The 17,944-nt window shown below is 35.0% G+C and overlaps 1 long non-coding RNA gene across 1 annotated transcript in view; it reads left to right on the top strand.

The window, feature by feature from the left end:
• Nucleotides 1-16,650: 16,650 nt before the first annotated feature.
• Nucleotides 16,651-17,944, top strand: part of LOC116865691 — a 95,424-nt gene continuing 94,130 nt past the window's right edge. The window contains exons 1-2 of the long non-coding RNA XR_004382253.1: nt 16,651-16,735; nt 17,301-17,394. This is a non-coding gene — a long non-coding RNA (uncharacterized LOC116865691). The remainder of the gene's footprint in view (nt 16,736-17,300; nt 17,395-17,944) is intronic.

Raw genomic sequence — 17,944 nt, 5'->3', positions numbered from 1 at the left:
GTTATCAGTTGGGGACATATTTACCATTATTGTATCCTCAAAGTCTGTTCTCTACACAGCAGCTAGAGTCATCTTCTTAGAACCATATCATAACACTTCTTTGTTCAAAACCTGCTAATCATTTACCTTTACACTTAGAACAGCATCCAGTCTTCACCATGGCATACAGTGCCCCGCGTGGTATGGTCTGCCTCTCAGTGCCTTCCACTTTGCCCCTCCCTGATTCTGCTCTGGACACACTGGCCTCCTTGCTTTTTCTTGAGCATGCCAAGTATGCTCCATATTCTGAACTTTATGCTTACTCTTTCCTCTGCCTGAGTGTTCTCTCAGATAATCTCAAAGTTGGTACCATCTGTTTGCTCAAGCTTCTGCTCAAATTTGTATCACAGAACACTTCTAAAGAAGGAACTCTCCTACTTTGTCCCCTTGCTAGCATTGTTACTTTTTTATCTCTTTGTCTCTAATGAATGAAGTGTGACATCGAGAATATAATTCAGGCTAAGTAAGGATTTTTTACCAGAAGGTATTTTCTAGTCATGTATACATTTCTATGTGTGTATTATATGCTTCCTAAGCAATTAGTCTACTTTCTAATATACATTATAAATTATGCAACTGACAAAGTTATTAGAAAACTTAGCCAGTGATTAGAAAAATTACTAGATAACTTTGTAGCCTACCTATAGTGAATGTGTATGCCTGCATTATGGAATACATTACTTATTATTTCATTCTGTCTCCACCCTGTTTTTCCTTCTTTTGTTTCACATTTAATTTATGTTCTGATATTAGTTAATGTATTTATTTTCCAAGCTGTCTTGAATTCTTTCTGGAACAAGACAGGTTATAAATAAATAAACCTCAATGTTACAGGCTTGCCTACAGAAGTGTAAGCTGTAGAATTGCCAAACAAAATTAGATCAGTTCTATCTTTCATATAGTTACTGTTTTTAGTTCAATAGAAAAAAGAATGCATAGTGACATTGGTAAATTTTAATATATGAACTTATAGAAGAGAATTTAATTTTTCAGGGTAGGGAATATCTATGGTGTAGTATGTCTAGTATATCTTTTCTGGAACTTTCTCTTTCCATTCTAATGTTCAACACATCTCTTGGTCCCAGATGGGCACATTAGGGATATTTAACTATTTTCCCAACCTGGACATAGGTCTCACATACCTCGGCAGACTTAATATACCCAAGAATAGGCACATGGCTCGTTAGTTGGACCAGTGAGAATCTTCCCTAAGAATTTCAGGTTTGAGACTGAAAGACTAAGATTGAAGCTGTGAAACATACAATTCCCTTGCTCTAGACAGCCATGTTTTACTTTATGTGGGAAAAGTCGGACCACAGTGATACAGAGGATTAAGCTGGCCCATGATGAAAGATGGGATATGAGAAAAAAAACCTGTACAAGTTCTAACTGTGTCTTTGTCCTTCATTTTATACAATTCTTTCTTGGACTCAATAAGATACCCCAGTATCATTTTAGTAAATTCCTCATTTTGCTAAGCTAATTTGAGGTAGTTTTGATCACTTCTAACTAGAAGAGCCCTAAGTGACATAGTTATAGATAAGGTAGATAGTAAGATGTATATGTGGGTATAGTAGAATCCATCCATAGCCTTACCCTACCTGAACCAAGTATACAAAGCTCGTGTTCCTAGAAATAAATTATGAGGATATACAAATTGATGAATAGTTAAGAATATGTAACAATTTTCATTAAAGCAGTTTTCTTCAGTTTTAAACTATTTCAGGTTTTTTGTTTAAAATTCTTATTTCAGAATCTGATGCCTGTGCTTTTATAGGAGGCAATGAAATCAGAGCTAATAATAATATCAGGCTATATTTGGATTAAAAAGTCCTTGGAATAATGAACTTTTTATGCAATATACATTGTTTCGTATGTCTAAATGTTTACCAAGTCCCCTGGGGACAAAGATTTTATCAATGGCAGAGTGTAGCAGCAAGAGCTTTGGTCTTCTCTTGCAATCAGCACTTTGTTTAATGTTTAAAAATATTTGGCAAACACAACAGAAGAAAGGTTGTAGATGTTACCTTTAATTGGACTTTAAAAATTAATATGGTGAAACAGTGTACTGGGGTTTGCCCTTTTGCCATTGACCAGATAAAAAGAAGCCTGCATACTTGTCTCAACTCTTAGTTTGTTCTTAAAGAAGGTAGAAATTATTCATTCTAAATGATACTGTGACTAGCTGCATTTTTAAGTTGTGTGTGTGTGTGTGTGTGTACATAATCTATGCTAAATAATATAAGAATTTTTTATATGAGAGGAATTTTTCAAATAAAACATAATAAGTGATCACAGAGCAAATGTTTTACATTTTTTCCCAAAACAAAGATGCTGGATGTAGGAAAACTGATTAATTTGGTTTTTATCTGCTTTCCTAAGCCCTTGGCAACTTCAAATGGATGTACAAATGAAACAGCAGAGAATACAAAGTAGTCTTAATAACACACAAAGTGAAATTTTAATTTTTCAGTTTTTCAATTAACTAAAAAGTCAAAGCACATATTTCTTGCAGCTTCAATATTAGTTTGATGCCACAAGGTGACTAAGGGTCTTTCTTGAGAGCCAATGACTTTTGACCTCTCTGGGATTAATGTTCCAAGCTCCCAATCTACATGACAACCAGCTCCATTAAGAAAGCTCTTCTACCCTTTAGGTACTATTGCTATTTTTTTTTTTTAAGATTTTATTTATTTGACAGAGAGACACAATGAGAGAAGGAACACAAGCAGGGGGAGTGGGAGGAGAACAGACTCCCCTCCGAGCAGGGAGTGGGATCTGGGACTGGATCCCAGGACCCTGGGATAATGACCTGAGCCCAAGGCAGACGTTTAATGACTGAGCCACCCAGGCACCCCTGTTGTTCCTTCTACCAAGACAGAAAAGTCTAGGAAATGAACTACTCTTTTCTAGTATATCAGGACTTACATTCCTTTGTTGGGGGATCCAACACAATCCATGTGGATATTCTTGTCTGCTAATCAGATCCTCCTCAATTAACTTGAGGACTCAACCTAAACAATGCCTACTAAATTTGCTTCAGGAAGCATAAACATCTGTTGGGCCTAATAATAAAAGTACAGAGTATAGATCTAGGCAGAACTAAGTAAAAATCATTACTCCTACCTTTAATATCTGTACATCCTTGAGAAAAATATTTACCTTTTCAGTCTTGCTTTTTTTTATCCACCACAAAGAGTTGTAATGGGATGTTAAATCTGAACTACCTTCTGAAATACCAGGCATTTTTATTTTCCCAGACATTCCTTAATTCCATCATGTTCCATATTTTTGTCATCCTTGGTCATGAACCCCAATACTAACCCCTATCATAGTCCTTTCTTTTATCTTAAACTTTCATATAAGTAATGCTCTGTGCTTGGTCTCATGATCTTTCAATGCTTTTGCTCCTCCACAACCTTTCCATTGTACCCTGTAGAACTTGTCCTATAAGAAAAAATTACCTTAGGTCTACAGCCTTTTCGTAGAGTTATTCTTGCACTGGTTTCACGTTTGGAGCTACCCTAAGAATTTGATTACCCCTAGAACCCTCCTGAGTGAAAACTACTTTGTCTTCTTCATTATATATCCACATTTCTGGAACATTTGTTCAGTATTTTTCAGGTTCCTTTTTACTACTTACAACCCATCACTCTTCTGAATTCTGCTGAAAATAATCCTGTAACACAGTTATCTTTGAATAATCTATCTTGCTTCCTTGTTGTTATCTACCAGTCTCTAAGTTAGTTTTCTATGTTAACTAATGGTTTATACCAGGCTGGTGGCCTTTTTCCCCTAATTTCATATTATTTTCTTATTTTAGATGCCATCAATATATTCATTGGAGATGCCCTCTCTGATAACATAATCACGTAGTTTCTTGACACCCTTAACTTCAGTTATCTTCTGTGTATCGATGGCTCCATCCCTAAAATCTCATCTGGTATTGTACAATATCTGGAGATACTGTACAAGCCAGCCAGTCATTTATTTTCTGCATGAATTCCATCTCAGTTCACCCAGGTGGAAGTCTTAGCAGTTACACTACTACAGTATACTAGAAATCACTGACTACTAATTTTGTCCTTATTAATAGCCTGCCAATGGTGAATGAATCAACTCTAGAATCTCCCCCTTAGAGGTACTTTCTGGTACCACTTCTGTCATCAGTTCTCTTAGATGAGAAGAGAAGCACCTCAAGAAAGTAGAGCTGAAGAAAGAGATTAGTGTGTGGTGATTTATTAAGAGAGTACTTTTCAAAAGAATGGAAGGAAAGCAGGAAATGGCAGAGGAAGAACATAGGCAAAGTATGGTTTCAAAGGAAGTATAGCCTTAGCTTGATCCCATGGGTAGCTAATGGTACCACAGAATTATCCCTCTTATGGGACATCCCTCTGTGAGATGAAATTGTGATAGCTTGGTTTTTGTAAACTTGTATTTGTTACTCAACTGTGTGGACCTCCCAAGGTGGTTGATTCTATAACCCAGGTATTACTGGACAAAGAGGCTCTCACAGGAAAATGGTAATCACAAATTTTAATTCAGTTCCAAGTATTCCACTGTAAGATTAAACTTATATTTCATTTAGCTAGAATCATAATTATTAGTTTCCAGTTTTTTTCTGTTGTAAACCAAATGTTTACAATACAAATCATTTTCTAGATAATTGAGCACATCATTTTTAAGCAATAACAAGATAATTAGCAAATATTACAAAACCCTAGATCATCAACTTTTTACTATGTCATACTAATACAATTAAGGATAATTGAGTTAAATTTTGGTTTAAAAGATAGAAATATGTTAAAGTTATTACATAGATATAGAGTTGAGAAGTAGAAATTAAGATGGAACCAAATATGGATAGAAAGGAAATTTTGATAACTAAAAAAGAGTAGAAGTTTAAATTTGTTAGGGAATAAATACAGTTCTTACGCTTAGTATCCACATGAATTTTCTAATCCCTTAAATATACTGAAATATAAGACTTGGCTGAAAAACAGGTTGAGGGATACTCTTATTAGCTCAAGTGTATAAAATCAGACCTATATGCCCTAATTAGGCCATAATAAGTAATATAAGAATGTGGATACACTCCTAAATGAAAAAGAGGCATCACACACAAACACACAACCTGTCTAAAAATAAGTAAGTTAAGGGGGATGGATTAAAAAAAGAAGGAAAGAAAGTTGTGTGCAAAGCTAACACTAGGGATTTAGGTTAAGGGAAAAAAGAAGGAAAGAAATGTAGGCTTTCTTCCAAGATTTTTGAAGATGTATGATAAGATATCCATTTGGGAGAAGTGAAATACTTAGGCGGGAAAAAAAAAGAATGAATTAATATAAGACGAAAATTTATAACTAAAATGCCTGCGGTGTTCAGTTTTTGAAGAAAAATACCTTTTAGCTATAAGGATACATATATAATTGTATAAACAAAAAAGATAAACCCTTCTCATAAAATTCACAGAAGTAGTTACCCTAAGGGAGAAGGAAAAAAACTGTATACAAATAACTGTTAGTATTCCCAGTAGTAGCTTTTTTTAATCTGGGTAGTGGGTATGTTGTACATATTGTTTCTAATATTATGTATTTAAAACACAAAGTCTGATATATTTCCTCCTAAAAATATAATTAAAAATAGGTTTTAATACAACAAAATCATTTTAAATAACCAATAAATTAAAAAGAAATCTTACAGTTATAAATGTAAAGGAGGAACAAAATAGTGTTGCTCAGTTCATATGAACCATGAACTGGTTCAAGTTATACTTAAAATAGAAACATTCTAAGTTAATTTTTATAATTTAATAGAATATTGCCATGATGAATTAGTATCTAAAATTTAAACCCCTTGCACAACAGAATTTGGAATAAGAGATCTTTGATAATTTTACATTGTGGACATGAGAACATCACAATGAGGCTTCCATGGTGTTAGACCACATTTAGGAAATGTAGCAACTGCGGAAGGGTAGAAAAGTGGCTGCAAAAGCATTGTTAATCTTTAGAAAAATGACCAAAATGGTAATTTAACATTAATATTTTAAAAAAGCAGTGACCCTGGGTATGATTCTGTTGTTAGTCTTCCATCAGCCAGTCCTAAAATAATGAAATAAATATCAAGTGGCAAAAAGTGGTACAGTCTTAAGACTATAGCGAGACTATAGACATGAAGCAGCATCAGAATTTTAAAAAATAAACAAGTCATTATAGAAAAACTTCATTAATGATTTATAAGAGAGGATACACATCATGTTAATTAAATTTACAGATGATACTAAATTGAATAGTGTTGACAAAACTAGTGAGGGCAGATAAAAGGGACCTAAAGTGGTTAGAAATATGGGCAGGAAATGAAATGTGATTCAACCTGGAAAAATGTAGCTAATACATCTGGGGAAAAATAATCAGAAACACAGCCATTCAATTGGCAGGATATATAGTACTTGGAAAGCAGTAATACCAAGAGACTTTGAGATGATAGTGGGTAGCATATTATATATGATCTTGTAATGCAATATGAGAGTAAAAACAGTCAATGAGATTTTAGTCTGTATATGCAAAAGCTTTATGTCATATGGCTCGAAGATAAAAGTCACTTAAATGGTGCTGCTGAGATCATAACATGAATACCAGTTTAAGGTGTAAATACCTCAAGTAAGTTGAATAGCACCCAAACTAGAAATTAAATTCATAATAGACTTTAGACTTTAACTTGAAGAAAAATATTAAAATAATAAAATATATATTTGCCCATCTTTGAGTCCAGTTATGAAAACATTTCACAAATATTTGAAAGATGTAAACATCATGGAAGCCAAGTCTTTTTTAAGGGTACAATAAGGGGTTTATAGTCAAGTAATGGGATGAAATTAAGTAAAGGAAATTTAAGACTGAATCTGGGAAATGTTTCCTGACAGTGAAATCTATTAGTCTCTGGAATGGATTCCCTAGAGGAGTGAGGGGAAGTTCCATTGCTCTAGGCGTTGTACTAGATCAAGATTTGGACATCACATTATTTAAGAAAAAAAAAAGGTAAAAACTAAATTGACCATTTTGCATTGGCAGAAATGCACACAATAACATTGTTGGGTCTCATCTAATTGTTGTAGACAGTCTCAGACTTTTCGGAAATATCTTATTATTAAGGAACTGCATGTTAGTTTTTAATGAATGATTTCTAAAAGACCCAATTTATATTTTCTAGCTTATGGACTTCAATTTCCTGGATTTTTTTTCTTCCAAGTCCTAGGAATGCTAGAAAAGAAAACACCCCTTCTCTCCCCTGTTGATGAGATACGGCCTTAAATATTCCAAGCCTTTTGGATCAAATCAGATGAAGTAGCTAAAGCCTCACTTACACTAGTGCATTGAAAACATATTTTTTACTGCAGTTTTGCAACCACAACTATTCAATATATAAAAATTCATTCACTTCCTTTGCTGGGTTAATCTGCAGAGATTTTTACCAGATGGTGTCCTGGAGGTACTATTTACTTTTAGCAAAGCAATATAACTGAGTTTGAAAAATACAGAGTAAAGTATGCATTTCATCCCAACATTAAAACATTCCGTCAATTGTAGTCTTAAATTATCTAGGCTAAAATTTTCCTATAACTTTGTTCTGTGTTACAACAGAGTGAAATGAATATGGAAGAAGAATACTTATAAATGACCATCAGTTTTAACCCGAAGTGTGATTTTTCTAGGCCAAAAGCAAATTAAATTTTGTGCCAAACTTGAAGAGATAAATTTTATATATACATATATTTATGTTTTAAGGTATATATATGTGTATGTATATGTATACATACTGCACTTCATATGATTAGTCCTTGTTAATATTTCTGTAGAAAAAAGTAAAGAAAATAGAGGCTTCTATTCTTTTTTTTTATTAACATATAATGTATTATTTGCCCCAAGGGCACAGGTCTGTGAATCATCAGGCTTACGCAATTCACAGCACTCACCATAGCACATACCCTGCCCAGTGTCTAACCAAGCCACCCTATCCCTAACCTCCATCCCCCAGCAATCCTCAGTTTGTTTCATGAGATTAAGAGTCTCTTATGGATTGTCTCCCTCCCGATCCTATCTTGTTTCGTTTTTTTCCCTCCCTACCCCCAAAACTCCCCACCCTGTAGACACTTCTATTCTCAAGTGCTTAATAGCATAGCTGGAGAGAAATACGTGAAAAGCAAATATAGGTGGTACAGAGATATGTCAGTTACTTAATAAAAGCATTTAGATGGAATTGTACAAATTATGTAGAAAATGACAAATAGATTTGATTCAGTGGAGTGGAGAGTCTATTGATGTCGAATTAGAAATGAGCTGGTGAAATGAGACTACAGAATTTTAATAGTGTATTAGGGTTCTCCAGAGAAACAGAACCAATAGGATAGAGTCATGTTAGATAGATAATTGATTGATTGATTGATTGATTGAAAGATTTACATTGATTTATCTGTGTTCCTTGTGATTATGAAGCCTGGCAAGTCTAAAATCTGCAGAGCTGTTGTTCTAATTCAAAGGCTTTTAATCAGGAAGACCTGATACTACAGTTTGAGGGCCATCAGGCAGAATTCTCTTACTGGGGGAGAGTCAGATTCTGTTCCCTTCTGACCTGCAACTAGTTAGATGAAGGTCACCCACATTTTGGAGTCCAATTTGCTTTATTCAGTTTACTGATTTAAATATTAATCTCATCCAAAACCGCCTCATAGAAACACTGAGAGAATGTTTGACCACATAATTTGGGTACCGCATGACCCAGTCAAGTTGACATATAAAATTAACTGTCACAGAGATTGAGAAGAATTTGATTTATAGAGAACAATTTTAAGTTTTGGGGTAAGAAAATAACAATAGAAATAGCACTTAAGAACTCTTCTAATAGCAGTAACTAGAAAAGATGGGAGAAGCAGACTTGATTCAAGAGAAATTTGGTAGCTTTGGAAAAAGAAAAGAAGGAGATCCCAAAGACATTTCTGAGAAGGAAAGGATCATGTCTTGTACAGGAACTATAAATGTAGAGAGTCTATGATTTGTTTTTAAAGATAGATAGCAATCTGGTGATTTAGAATTCAGTAGAAATTGTGGACATTGAGAAGATTTCTCTGCTTTATTTTTTTTGCCAAAATGACTTATTTTGTCTACCCCTGAAAAAACAACTTGGAAAAACCACAGTTTCATTCCTCTTCACCTTTAAATGTATTTAAGATATATTTAATTTGAGGGAAATAAATTATCAGTTCTGATTTTGGTATAATTAAGTATAATATGTCATATATAATTAAATAATAATAAATTTTAGGTGTTAACAAGCCATCCAAGAAGAAGTGAGTTATATAATTACATAAGTACATGGAGTTAAAAACTGCCCTTTTTTTCTTACTGACTGAGTAAGTAGTATTGCTCTAGGAATGTAGCCTTCCTGCTGTCACAGAAGTAGGACATCTGTTTTTTAGTTTAGGGATGTTTACATATTTTTTCTTTTTGTTACAAACAAAATTCAAAATCCGAGTAGGTAAGAAAAAACAAACATAAATTAGAGGTAAATCTTGACTTTAGACCAAGTCACACTTTTAAACAACATGCCCTAAATCTAATCTCAGAAGCAGAACTCAAATTTACTAAATAGAATTCTTACGTTTGTGTATTACAAACATAAGACAATTCTGAGCTATTAATGACATGGTGGTACCCTGCTGGGCAGCAAATACTTCAACTTGCAGAGTTTTTACTTCATTGTGTATTTATTCAATTATTTGTGTTACTTTTGCTGCAACTTTCAAATTCTTCTCTCCCAAACCCTGTAGAGGTTCCTTAGATGCCAATATTGAAGAAAGTTCAGGAGTCTGAGTGGAAGAGGTCTGAATCTCCACTTGGCTTCAATCAGGGCAGCTCCAGATTATTTTTGTTTTATTGAGTTTCTAAAAAAGATTTCTTTTGTCCATTCCTGAAAAAACAATTTTGAAAACCACATTTTTATTTCACTTTATTCTTAAATATATTAGAAATATTTCTGTCAAAGATTATACTAAAAAGCAAAGCTATAGTCTAGATATTTCATAACCTGTATTTAGCTCTTAGGAATAGACCCCTTTTATAAACACAAAACAATAGTTCCACTCTTTTAAACAGAATTATTGAGATATCATTCTTATACCATGAAATTCTCCCATTTTCCATATATAATTCAGTGGTTTTGAATATAATCAGTTATGCAATTATCACCACAATCAATCTTAGGATGTTTGTATCACCCCAGAAAAAAAAAAAAAAAAAAAAACCACTCCCCATTTCCCCCTGACTCTCCCAGGCCTCTTAGCCCTAATATGCTTTTTGTCTCTATGGATTTATCTATTCTAGATGTTTCATATAAAAGGAATCATATGATATGCAGTCTTTTGTGACTGGCTTCTTTCACAAAGCATAATGTTTATTGGTCAGCTGTATTGTAACATGCATCAGTACTTCATTTTTATTCTTGGGTAATACTCCATTGTGTGTATATTATCACAGTTTGCTTTTATGGTACCATTTTTGCATATTTAATGTACATTCCAATTTTTAGAAACACATTATGTACAAGGAACAGATTACATGTAAACCATGTAAAATTTTCAACTGATTGAGCTATATTTACTATGTACAAAGTGATATGCTAGGTGTCATAAGGGAGACCAAAAGAAGGTAAAGTATGGTTTACTATGCTCCTTCCCATATTTTCTAATATTCTAACTTCAGTATTCTGTGGATAAGCCTCATTATTTCTTAATCCCAAAGAATTAGGGCTTTAAGCAAGTTACTTACCCTTTCTGGGACTCAATTTACTTATCTGAAAAACAGAATGATAATAATAGAAAAGTATAAATGAAATAATACATATAAATTGTTTAAATGGGGCCCGAAGCATAGTTATTTCTTCTAAGATCAGGAAACAAATTTATTGCCCTCAGGACCACACTTTTTAATATAGCCATTACCCACATTTTAGATGCTCAGTAGTCACATGGGACTAGCGGCCATTCTATTGGACAGCACAGATATAGAATATTTCTATCATTGTAGAAAGTCCTATACAACTTTCAACTTTTATAAATTCTGTAACAACACTGCAATAGGGTCTTTTTTTTTTTTAAAGATCGTATTTATTTATTTGACAGACAGAGATCACAAGTAGGCAGAGAGACAGGGAAGCAGGCTCCCTGCTGAGCAGAGAGCCTGATGCGGGGCTCGATCCCAGGACCCTGGGCTCCATCCCAGGACTTTGGGATCATGACCTGAGCCGAAGACAGAGGCTTTAACCCACTGAGCCACCCAGGTGCCCCAACAACACTGCTATAGGATCTTAAAATGCAAAATTATCATAGGACATTTACATAACTGCCAAACACAGAAGAAAATTCTGACGGAGTGATCTTGACAGTATCACATATCCTCAAAGTGGGTTGGGATTTCTTCCTTCTTTAATGGTCAAAGCCTGTGGAGGAGATGCTACTTGAGCTAGATCTCGAAATACAGGTATACACAAAAAAAAGGGATTATTTAGTAGTATCAGATTTGGTGTGTATATACCAAAGCACAGTTCATTTAAATGAAGAAAAGGATTAATGGGAGAATAATGAAAATAATACTAATGAATTAGGGATTATAGAAGGTTTTTCATTATGCAAAATTTTTTATGCTTTAAGTCAACATTGGAAGTCATCAGATTTTGAGAAGGGAAAGGATATGTTAGAAAAGTTTGATGTGACAAAATGGTTAGATGGATCACAGACCAGAAGTCTTAGTGAGAGGGTGTTGCTACAGGTCAGGTTCAGATAGTCAACAGCCTGAATTCTAGTAATGACACAGGAAAAGAAAGGAGGGTTTAAAAGAATATGAAAGAAGAACCAGGGCGATTGATTGGAATGGAAAAGACTTGATGAATGACTGGGTTTGGAGAATGAGGAAACAAGAAACTAAAAAGGACTGAGGTGTGGAGCCTATAAGAACAAGCAATAATATGGACACTTCAGAATAAAATACAATAAGTTCTATTGTAGACCACAAACAAAATCTTAATTGGGAATAATCTTCTGTCTCAATGGTGAAATTAACTAATTCATAAAAATGATGGTCTAGTTTTAAAAGAGCTAATATTATTTGAATGTCTGTCTTGAACCAAGAACTATATGGAGTGGTAATATAGTTTATCCTTTTTAATACTCACTATAACTGTTTAATGTAGGTATATAGTGATTATCCATATTTTACAGATCAGAAAATTGAAATTGAGAGAGATTAGTGGGAGGGAACCCACTACTTTTTAGAATCTGCCTATTATTTTTTTGTTGGTACAACTCTAATTTTAAAAAATTCTTCTGGAACTTTGTTTTTCTATAACTTTGTCATTAGTTCTTCTGTGAAGTAACTAAATGGTGCCATATCCTCTTCCCTCTTCCCAGCCCTCAAGGCTCTTCACATATTTTAGGACCTTTATGTCTTTTATCATCTCTTCTGATGACTAAGCATCCTAACTTCAACATGTCCTCTTATAATGTAAGTCTTGTACTAGTTCCCTTCCTTGGATTCACTTTAATTGGTCACTGCCTCTCCTGAAAAATGTTGTGCCCAGAATAAATTAGTGTTCCTGGTATGGTTTGACCAATGTAGGATTCAGGGCAACTATTTCTTCTACATATACAAGTATTTTATATGTTGATATGTTGATAATTAAAGGGCTTCTCAGCTGAAATTTTTAACCAGAATTTGGAAATTTATCATTGTTGCTCTTTTGTTCATTTATTAAGTATTTATTTCATATCTAACATATGGCATGTACTTTTTAGGTGCTCAGAACTAGAGACAGAATTTTAGTGGTAATTGGCCTTAGAGAGAGCTAGATAAGAATTGACTATAAATGTATATATCTTTATATATCTTTAAGGGAAATAGAAACACAGATGTTTTTTGGTGACTCTTCTGCTATGAGAGAGAGAGAGAAAAGTAGTGAGAGAGGGATGCTAAGTATTTAAATGAAGCAGATATAGAAACAAAGGAGAGAATTTCAAGAAAGGGTAAATGGTTATTACAATAACTGAAACTTCAAAGAGGCAGAGGCTACTGGATATAGCAATTAAGAGAATCTTGATTACTATTCTGTTTAATGATAGTGATATCAAGCTTTTAAAAGACTAAAGTTTTCGGGTGCCTGGGTGGCTCAGTCAGTTAGGTGCCTGCCTTCAGCTCAGGTCGTGATCCCAGGGTCCTGGGATCAGTTCCTGCATCCAGCCTCTTGCTCAGTGGGGAGCCTGCTTCTCCCTCTCCCTGCCACTCCCCCTGCTTTTCTGTCTCTCTCTCTCTCTCTGATTAGTAAATACAATCTTTAAATAAAAGATTAGAGTTTTAGGGGTGCCTGCGTGGTTAAGTGTCCAACTCTTCGTTTTGGCTCAGGTTATGATCTCAGGGTCCTGAGATCAGGCTCTACACTCAGCAGGGAGTATACTTAGGACACACTCTCTCTCTGCCCCTCTGTGTTCCCATGCTCTCTCGCTCTCTCTCAAAATAACTTTTTAAATAAATAAATAAAAAGCTTAAAGTTTTAGTGTTAAGAAGAGGAAAATAGAAGTCTTATTATGGGGCACCTGGGTGACTCTATCAATTAAGTGTCTGTCTTTGGTTCAGGTCATGATCCCAGGGTCCTAGGATCGAGTCCTGCACCAGGCTTCCTGTTCAGTGGGGAGTCTGCTTTTCCCTCTCCCCCATCCCACGCTGGTCCGGGTGCTCTCTCTCAAATAAAAAAATCTTTAAAAAAAGAAATCTTATTATGAACAGAAAGAGGATAAAGAAGAGACAGTAAGAGATACATACAGATACTTTTTAGGTAATTTTTGGAATTAGCCAAGCTGCTTCTATTCTTTATAGTTTATATGAGAAAACAAACAAGTAATAATCCAGAAAATTCTTCAAAAGTAGCATGATGAGGAGAGACAATCCCGCTCAGATGTTAAAGATAGTATAAAGCTAACTTGATTTAAATAGTGGGGTAAGAACACATGAATAGACAAGCAGAGCAATTGATTAAATGGAAAGTATAGAAATAGACTCAAATACTTCTGGAAATTTAGCATATAATAAAGGTGTTGTTTTGAGTTAATTTGAGAAAAGTGGATTATTTTATAATAAATGATGTGACAGCTGGTTAGCCCTTTGTATACATATGAAATATTGGATTCTTCCTCATATCTCACACCTTATAGAGCAAAGATTTAATCATGAAAAAATGAAAACATAAAAGTACTAGAAAAAACTCTGGAATTTTTTTCTTTTTAAATTAAAGAAACGAGGACACAAACCTCAAAAGTCATAATGGAAAAGATTATTGACTAAATAAAAAAGAAAAGAGGGCGCCTGGGTGGCTCAGTGGGTTAAGCCGCTGCCTTCGGCTCAGGTCATGATCTCAGGGTCCTGGGATCGAGTCCCGCATCGGGCTCTCTGCTCAGCAGGGAGCCTGCTTCCCTCTCTCTCTCTGCCTGCCTCTCTGTCTACTTGTGATCTCTCTCTGTCAAATAAATAAATAAAATCTTTAAAAAAAAAAAAAAAAAAGAAAAGAAAAAGTTCCATGACACCATAAGGGGTGCCTGGGTGGCTCAGTTGGTTAAGAGTCTGTCTCTTGATTTTGGCTCAGACCATGATCTCAGGGTTGTGAGATGGAGCCAGGCACTGGGCTCTGTGCTGGGCATGGAGCCTGCTTAACATTCTCTGCCTGTCCCCTTCTGTCTTTGCCCTTTAAAAAAAAAAAAAAAAGGAGAACAACAACAAAAAAAACAACACATAAACAGAGTAAAAAGACCAACTCTAAACTATGGAAAAGTATTTATAATTCTATATTACAGATAAAAGATAATGTTAATACATAAAGAGCTCTTACAAACAATTAAGAGAAATACCAACAAGCTGAAGAATATAAATAGGTGATGAGAAAGAAAATACATTGACTCCCAAAATCCTGAACAGATGCTGTTTTTCTTAAAAGGGAATTTTTAGTTAAAACTACACTGAGATACCATTTTTCACTCATTAGATAGACAAAGGTAAAAATACTGATAGTGTTGTCAGTAAGTGAGGAGGAAAAAGAAGTCTCATAAATTGAGTCAAAGTTGATAGAACCGCAAGAAAGCAACTTGTTAGTACTTCTCAAAGTTGCCGTAAATGTGCTTTCTGATCCAGCAATTCTACTTTTAAAAATGTATCCCAAAGACACACCTACCCACACACGAAATGTTCTGTGTACAAGACGAGTACTGGCATTGTTATCTGTAAATACCAAGAGTGAAAATAAGTTAAATCCCCACCAGGAGAGGACTATTTAAAGAAACTCTGATATAATTCTGTGTATAATTTGTAAGTAAAGAAGTATTATCATTATAACACAGAGGTCATGGTGATTTCAATGTAATTTTCCCTCACATGTTAATGCGCTTTGCACCAGGTAATGGTGGCTTCAAGTGCTTCTTTGTGCTACCTACCCCATTGTTAATGACTGCAGCTTGAACATTGCCTGGCATCCTCCAACCACCCTGATTATTGAGGAACCTACAAGCTGGAAACTGGGAAGAGGAATGTCTTAGTTGGTTTCCCCAGAGAAGACCCTCAAATAAGAATCTGAGTACTTTATTTTGGAGGTGATCCCAAGAAACTCTGCTAGAGGGTAGTGAAATAAAAGTTCAGGTCACTACTCAATAAAGAATGAAAAATCAAGTTAGGAGTACTATGTATAAACTCTGCATAACAGTGAAATATAGATGCTTGTGTTATCCAACTTAAATACAGGGTAGATTCACACTGAAACCCATCAGTCTTTGGTTGACAGCTTTTACTTTTTGTTCTTGATCTCTCTACCCTTCTGGCCTGTTGTGTACAAGGGCAGAGTGGCTTAGGAGAAAGTCCTCAGGCTCTGCTAAGCCCCCTGCTACAAGCAAGAAGATGGGATGTATGGTGTAGAAGGGATAGGAAGGCAGAAGAGAAGGATGATATCCACTCTGTAGGCTATAAGATGGGATGAAATGTACTATAAACTATAAGGGGTAACAAAAGCCAAAAGGACTTGGAGAGGGGGAGCTAACTTAGTCTTCAAGTCTGCAAGCTCTCTTTCTTAAGGATAATTCTCCAACATATTTCTCAGCAGCCTAATTTTGCAGAGACTCAGGTGTTTTCACACAGAACTGTTGTAGCAGAAATACTGTATTTGTTGTAGTCATGCTGCTTAAGTGAAAGATGTGAGGCAGAGAAGTGCCTGTACTATGCAGCTGTTAAAAAGGTTTTTAAATGGATCAGCCTTGTATCAGTTATTGGAAACATTTCTAAGATAAATGAAACACACACACCATGGAGTAAAATAATGTGACAATATGCTCAAGAGACAGGTTACTGTCTCCAAAGACTTATGCTATCCTTCCATAAGAATAAATTTGAGTAAGTGCCAAGCCTCCCTTGCATCTAAAAGGACCACGTGACTGTTATTTCCACTGGAGTATGTGCAGAGTGATCTGACTTCTGGGCAAGGTTAAAAAACAGTTATGTCTTCTGTCTTATTTTTCCTCATTTGCTTCTGAAGTGAAGACTTTGAAACCCTGGACTGTGGCAGAACTTGGGTTCTTGAGGCACACATGGAAGGCTACTCAGTGAAAACAGGACTGTTACGTGTAAGTAAACGAACCTTTCGTTTTGTTAAACCACTGAGATTTCAGGGTTTAATTATTGAAGAAGCTACTGTTAACTTAACTGAATAGTGTTTTGCCATTTGAATGTATCTCTAAAATTGAATAGGTAAATATATGGTTCCTTATGTACAGAATGTGATTGAAAGAATACATAAGGAACTAGGAATGGTGGTTCATTTTGGAAGTGGATGATCAGGTTCAGCATATGAAGGAGAGTTACTTTTCATGTTCTCCCCTTTATATCATATTGTTTGTATGAAATAACCAAAAAATAAGGGAAAGATGAATATTTGAACTTAGAAAGAAAGAAAACAGTGGTGGGAATATTAAGGACACTGGAAGAATAAGCAAGTTTTGAAAAAGTAAGTTCCTAGATGCATAAGGAGAAAACTGAGTCTAAGGTGTATAAGTTGACAGCTTGGAAACATAAATCAGTAACAATTCCTTATCATCTGACATGGAAAGTAGCAGAAATAGCAGTTTATATTGTCCATAACAAGAAAAATGCAAGTGAAAACTGTACTGAGACACAATTTATCACTTTCAGATGAACAAAAGACCAAAAGTTTGATAACTCAGTTGGCAAGGCTATGGGGAAATAGACACTCTCATATATCAATCATGAGAGGAAGAAGAATCTGGTAAATTGTACCAAGCAGGTGAACAAGCAGTTCCCCTTCTGGTAATCTATTTTACAGGTAAACCTACAAAGATACAAAATGGCAAAATATGCAAGGTTATTTTTTGTACCATTTTTGGAAATACAAAACTGGAAATAACTCATTGGTCCAATAATAAGGGGTTCGTTGAGCAAACAATGAAACACACATAGACACACACACAAATAAAACCCCATATACCAGTACAGAGATACAAAGATGGCCATGGGGGAAAAGGGAGGGCAGTGGGGGAAAAGGAGGCACAAAGTATAGAGGACTGTGTATTGTATGTTACTTTTTGTAGAAAGAGTAGAAAAACAGGAAGACCTATATATAATGTGTTTCATTGTATTTTGTGAAGAAACCAGAAAGATAAATAATAAACTAGTAACAAAATGGTTACCATGGTGCCTGGATAGCTCATTCAGTTAAGTATCTGCCTCTGGCTCAGGTCATGATCTTAAGAGTCCTGGGATCAAGCCCCATGCGCCTGCTTATCCCTCTCCCTCTGTCACTCTCTCTGTTTTTGTTC

Source organism: Lontra canadensis, unplaced genomic scaffold (genome assembly GCF_010015895.1).
Source record: "Lontra canadensis isolate GAN:19392208 unplaced genomic scaffold, GSC_riverotter_1.0 scaffold8, whole genome shotgun sequence".
In the NCBI taxonomy this organism is placed as follows: Eukaryota; Metazoa; Chordata; class Mammalia; order Carnivora; family Mustelidae; genus Lontra; species Lontra canadensis.
The sequence above is the reverse complement of the archived record's forward strand: the minus strand, read 5'-3'. Positions and strand labels throughout refer to the sequence as shown.